The sequence below is a fragment of the Lactuca virosa genome, chromosome 8 (genome assembly GCF_052849685.1).
Source record: "Lactuca virosa cultivar CGN04683 chromosome 8, Lactuca_virosa_CGN04683_v6, whole genome shotgun sequence".
Taxonomy (NCBI): domain Eukaryota; kingdom Viridiplantae; phylum Streptophyta; class Magnoliopsida; order Asterales; family Asteraceae; genus Lactuca; species Lactuca virosa.
This window is the reverse complement of record NC_136433.1, coordinates 258,016,984-258,024,039: the sequence shown is the minus strand read 5'-3', so window position 1 is coordinate 258,024,039 and position 7,056 is coordinate 258,016,984.

Sequence of the window (7,056 nt, the reverse complement as noted above, 5' to 3'; positions counted from 1 at the left end):
CCCTTGGTTATCCAAAAATTCAATTTTTGGTCCTTTAGAAATTGAGATCTTCAATGATACCTCAAATTTATTTATATGGCCAAAAATAGCCCAAGATATCAATATTTTCATAACTTAATATCTTCAAAATATTAGTTCCAACCTTTTGTTAAAACAATTTCTTTGAGCAATCCTTGTGATTTTTTGGCATAAGGTTTTATGAATGATAATTCATATAAATACTAGTTTTTACTTCTAATCAACAATAATTAGTGAAATATAGTTCAAGTTCTTGGGTCTTAACCAAAATTTCGAATTTTAGACTTCTATAGGGAGTTTCATGATTTTAACACATACATCACAACATACAATTATAGACAAGCAATTATGCAATGATTTCACAAGACCCTTGACTTGTATCCTCCCCCAAAAACAATGAAACTCAAAAGAGGGGTATGAAGCTCACCTTGGTTTGATTTGGTGGGTTATTTGGCTAAATGTTGAGAAGTGTTCAAGTCCTAACACTTGAAGAGTTTGATAACTCTTTGAATTTTAACTTTTCCTAGGAACATCATCACATAATATTTGTGTAACCATCATGAAATAAACAAAATAATGTGAAGAATAACTAGCCAAATATGAGTTACTTACAAGAATCTAGGGGGATGCTTTGAGGAAATAAGGCTTGAAGCTTGAATCCATTGGGAGTGTTTTAGGAGTTCACAGAAAGTAAAATGTGATAAATGGGATGAAGAATGGGGTTTACGCCCCTAGTAAGGAGATGAAGGTTGAGATGGTGTTTGCTTAGTTATCTGATAGATAATATGCGTTTACACGTGAAAGCCTTGAAAATGGTTGAAATGTTCCATCATAACGTCAAATGTGTTTTTCTTATTCACATTTTATGGTCGTAAACCCCATGGGATGGAGTTATTTACGGCCTAAAAGCCACCTAGATTTGAGTTCACGCCCAAGATGCCTTCTAGAAGTGTGTTTACGGTCTAGATACTTTCTAGGGAAGTGTTCATGGCCAAGTCTTGGAGTCCTTATAGTGTTTACGGCCGAATGAAGGTCCACCAAGGTGGTTCACGGCCAAAAGCTCCCTAGAATGGTGTTCACGGTCACTTTTTAGTTTCTAGGGTAGCTCACGGCCAATCATAGCTTCTTAAAGTGTTTATGGTCTTAGATGGGTCCTATGGAAGTGTTTATGGTCTTAGTTAATAGTAAACACAAATATGTTGTCCTTATAATTCAAGTGCTCAAGATTGTGACACCATTACAAGTTCTTGTGTCTACACTATGTGACCCGTGATTAATTGCATTGTAAATTGAATCCCAATTTATTTGTACCACTTTGTCTTGCTTAACTTGTTTATTTTTTTCTAAGAGATTACCTTATATGCAACTTTCAAAGTGTATACTTCCATATACATGCACTTAGGCTCTCATGGTTTTCAAGGTTCTCATTGTAATAGGGTTACAATTTAGACCTTGCTTGATCCAAATATTTCGGGTTGTCACACTCAGCGTAACTGAAACAATCCATTCTCTCATTTTCTACATTGAAGCTTTAAGATTCAATGTAATGTACCATACGCTGATGAGAGCTTGAAAAATCTATGCCGATGGTTAAGCTAAAACACCACAGCTTATCACACGCATCATACCACTCTTGCCCTTTTTCATCTAATAAAAGTGATTAGTGAGTCAGTGTAGGAAACCACACGCTGATGAGATCTCACAATACTATGTTAGTGAATGGTAGTTTAAGCCCACACTATCAGGAGACATCATAAACTTACTAGATTACAAGTTGTTACTCTGATTCATATTTGCTGCTAATGTTAAAAAGGGGGAGAAATTTGTTAACTGTTAAGTGTACTAAGTGTTATTGATCTGAAGAGAAGCAAAACCTAAGGGGGAGCCAAGCTGATAGGCGAGATCAATGTTCAACGTACTATCAGTTCATCACCTACTGTCTGCTGCAAATCATAAATGTTGCCTCTACTGTTGTTAATAAAAAAATGGGAAGAGTCACACTTTCTCAGGGGGAGCATTCGTTAAAGTTGAAGAAATTTCAGTCTTACTCTCAGGGGGAGCATGAGCTGAATACTCTATTGAAGATTAGTTTTGACATCATCAGAAAGGGGAGATTGTAAGGTCACACCTTATGATCTAATGAATCAAACACTCTATACGCTGACTGCCAGCACCAACGTCAACATCAGCACCAGCGCCAGCTAGGGGTGTTGATCGAGTATATTTTTTGGGTTTCGGTTAATTCGAATTTTTCATGTTACAAAAATTACCTGTTACCTGACCCAAATTTATTTCGGATAATTCGGGTTTGGGTAATTCGGGTAGTGGGTCGGGTTTGGGTAATTCGGGTATTACCCGAAAATATATAATTTTTTTTGAATGGCACCTGAAAATAAATTAAATGAAATAAATATTTCATGCTCAAACTCTGAACATTGAGTTTTTTTAGTCAATAATACTTGAGATATCAATTAATCTTTTAACAACTTAATCTAATCTAATAAGATGTTAAAAAAACAGATACTTAAAGATCTTAGTTTAAAAGTTGAATTTCATGATAGAATCAAAAAAGAGTTTAATATATAGAGTAGATTTATTACTCATTGTTTTAGATGGAAGATTTGTAACAACCAAAGTCAACCATCTAAATTACTTGATAACAATGTATATGCATTTATTTTGTATTTACCAAAAAAACCCACGTCTTAAATCTAGAAAACAAAAAAAAACAAAGTCAACCATCCAAAAGACATTCATAAATATACGCGTTCTTCTTGCACCATCACTAGTTCATCTTTCTCAATTCTATATAAAAAAGTCAAATAATGTTAGTATTAAAAGGAAAAGATATTAAATTTACAATCATTAAAATAATAAACTATAAACAATTACCTTTGTCAATTTGTTGATTTTCTTTCCAATCTTTTTCATAATCGATTGTGTCACTTATGCTACCCCAAATCCAATCTTGTGTACAAATTAAACTTTCAACAATCTTAGGAGTCAAATGTCACACCCCGCTAAAGCGGAAATACAGGGCGTGACAGTACAAAGGGTTTCATAGCGAAAGATAAATACAACACAAATCATAGTATTAAAAAGCATTACAAATTTACAATGAGTTTGAACAACTTTTAAAAGAAATTACAATGTAATTGAAATACAACACATGCGAATGCTCCTAAAAGTGATGTGTCCCTAAGTGTCATCTTATAGACGAGTTCCTGAAAACGCATGTAAAATGAGCGGTCAATTACCAAAATAGTTGGCGAGTTCACAGATTAAAAATAATATTGGTTTCATGAATCGAAATCAAAGTTTTGATAAAAGTTTCCATAAATAAAAATATATTGCCAAAATGAGTAAATAAGTTTGCATAAACAAAGTTCGTTGTCATCATGAGAGATAAAGTATGTTGCCTAAATGAGATGCAACGTTCATAGTCTCATGGAAAATAAAGTTCGTTACTAAAATGAGTAAGCAAGTTTCATTGCTATAATGAGCAATCAAGTACGTTGCTACTAGGAGGAAACAAGTTCGTTGCTAAGACAAGTAAATAAGTTTCTAGTAACAAAAGTTCGTTGTTATAATGAGAAACAAAGTTTATTGCTATAATAAGTAACAAGTTTTGTATGCATATGAGCAAACAATTAGTTCACAACCAAGCGTATGACTGATGCCCTATCAAGATCTATGCTTATCGTTCCATAGATTAATATAGTATCATGCACTCAAGCAATCGAGCGAGTGAGGAGTTGTCAATTCCTAATAGTGCTATCCATAATGATCATTGGCTCAAAGAGTTAATGGTTGGAGTAAAGTGTAAAGGAAGGGACTTAAGACGATAAGGCCTCATGTTTCAAGTTGCATAGACATACATAGAAAATATAGCAATCAAGTTTGATACAAATCAATTTAAATACAACGAACAATAAAGAGTTTTTCGGACATGATTTTCCACCCCAAAACATAAAAACCGAAAATAGGGGAAGGCGTGAATACTCACAATGCCTTGAGATAATGCAAATGGTGCCTTGAACTACGCTTCACTTGTACCACTATTGGTTCCTACAACGATGTTACACACTAATGAGTCTCTAATCGAAATCTAACACTAGCATACTTAACTTCTACAATAGAATTACGCCCATATTGTGTCAAAATTTTGATATTGATAAGTTACAAACATTTTTCTGTGAAACTTAGATTTCTATGAATCAATTTGTTGTATAACAAATTCAAGTGGAAATCCCCATTATTGAAATGTTAAAATTTAACATTTTAGGTGGTGTTTCAATGATTAATTATTAAAAAACTAAATCAATTTAGTTCCAAAATTTTCCAAACTTTGCATTTTATTTCTAACTGGAGTGAAAGATCCCAGTATAAATTTTCTTGAATTTTCGATTTGTCTAACTATTTTTTATCATTTTAATTTCTTCAATAATCATAAAATCATGAAAAATAATAAACAATTAATAAAAATTACCAAACTTTGGATTTTGGTTCTAACAGTATTCAATGGTTTCCATATAAGTTTTCATGCATTTTAGATATGTATAACCATTTTCCAATATTTAATTTTCTAGATAGATATAAATTCATGAAAAATATTAATCAGTTAAGAAAATTCCCCAAACTTTGTGTACCACTGATATAAAATATAAATAATCTGAGAAAAATAATAAAATATAAATAGAAAACAGTTTTTTCTAATGTTTTTATATATATGAAAGCTGGGAAAAATATAAAAGTTGGTTTCCAAACAGTTTAACTATTTCTCTTTGTTTTATTCAGTTAAATAAACATTAATTCGTTAAAAATTATTAAACAGTAGGTAAAATTCACTAAACATTTTATTTATGATTTATATAAAATCCAAGATATTCTGATGAACTTTCATAGTTTTTGGATAAGTGTAACTATTTTGCATCAATTTAATCCCTTAAACATTCATTAAATCGGGAAAAATAAGAAATAGTGTTGGAAAAATATGGAAAAATTTTCATGGAGCCTTTATGATGTCTAGAAGATGCGAAAATTATGAAATATGGATTTGGAAATTCAAAACGGTGTTTTTCTATTTATTTCTCTTCAACATAAATAAATTAGAAATCAACAGAAAACAGCCTTAGAAATGCATACAACTTCATTAAAAGTCTTTACTCAGTGCACAAGTAATATTTGCAATTTACCAGAATTTATTAACCATCAAAAGTATTTTATATGAATTATTGATCTATTTTCTTGCAAAAATTACAGTAAAATTAGAAAACGAGTTATTGTCTGAAAATTTTCTAGATCATCTTATTTTGTTGTTTGGATTCTGGAAAAAATCAGATTTGATCAAAAAATAAGATTTAGATATTTATTTATGAATAAATTCTTTATGAACATTCTTAACAATGTACTTTGATAATCAAGCCTTTAAGCTTGATGTTCATCACATGCATTATGATTTAAAGACCATGAATGAACTTATTTTGTTCAAAATGATGTTTCTAAATGAAAAACTTGAATGCATGTGGTTTTGGATCTTTAAAACTTGTAAAACTCAAGTTGATGGATTTGATTTAGGTTTTGATCATTGGATTTCACCTTTTAACAACATGCATGTTGTTTTTGGGTGAAATCCTACCATCATCATCAAATTCGACATGCATGAACATGCATGTGAATAATCTCAATGAAAAGTGTTTATGGAGAAGAAAAATGCAAGAAAACTTGATATTTTTGAAAGAAAAGTGAACAAAATGTAAGGAAATTGATTTTCCCTTGAAGATCAACTTCAGATGATGAACATTCTTGAGTAAAATGAGGGATATTTGCTGGAAATTTCATGGGTTTTGGAGCTAATTCATAGAGGGAAAAAATGGGGGGTTTTAGAAAGAAGAAAAGAGAGAAAAGAGAGATTCTGTCTCTCTGGATAGCTTATCTCTCTCGTCATCTCTTTGGGGTTATACTCCACCAAAATCGTCCAAAAAAATACATAGATGCTTATAAACTCATGAAGAATTGAATGTCAAAATCTCTCCCATATATTCTGCTTATAAGTTTCGATTTTCCAGAGAGAAGTGAGAGAGACGTTTTTAGAGAGAGAAGTAAAGAGGTGGAGTGAGGGAATGAGTAAAATGATTAGGGTTAGGGAAGAGGTGACTTTGGGGAAGAGATGTAAACGTGATTTTGAAGAGATAAGGAGTATTTTCCAGCATTCATTTTTTATTTATATAATTTATAAGGTTTGGGGGTTATGTTTATAAAATATAAAATTTTGTATTGAATTTTATGACATTTTGGCTCCTATGCTCATAAATAAGCTAATGTTAATAAATTATTGTCCATAATATAATTTAGATCTCATGATATATGTAAATAATTAAAGATGTTATATATAATATAAAATTTTGGGGGAAGTTTAAATTTTATAAAACTTGCATTTATTTTATAAAATTCTGACACTTGTTATAAAGTTTGGGTTGTTTTGAACCAATTAAAATTTGTTAACACCATAATGAATTGAGTTTAATATTTGAAAAAAATCAAATTTCTCAAAATAAATAATTATATTTGGTAGAATTTTACATAGTTTGATTGAAATCAGATTATTGACATTCTATGTAGTGATTCCGAGATTCAAGCGAAATTGAGGAATCAAGTATACTAGTCCTAGTTTTCAATTTTGACTTAAGTTTCTATGAGACTTTGACCTAATTTCTACTTCTAGGTCAAGTGCATGATGTGTCTACATGATTAATGCAAAGATGTTCAATTCAAGCAATGACCCGAATATCGATAGTCGTTACAGTTAAGTAGTGGTAGAATTCACATACCAATGTGAAATCTAAGTACACTATTCTTCAATTCTACTGGTTTCCAAGTTTGTAATAGGTTATAACTTAGATTCTAGTTATCAATTCTAGTATGTGTCGTGCCTATACGTGCAACTAAGTTTATTCAAATCTAAACTGTCTCGAATTTTGACGGTTGTCACAGTCTCCCCCGGTTGAAAGAGTTTTGTCCCGAAATTCAATTCGTGAT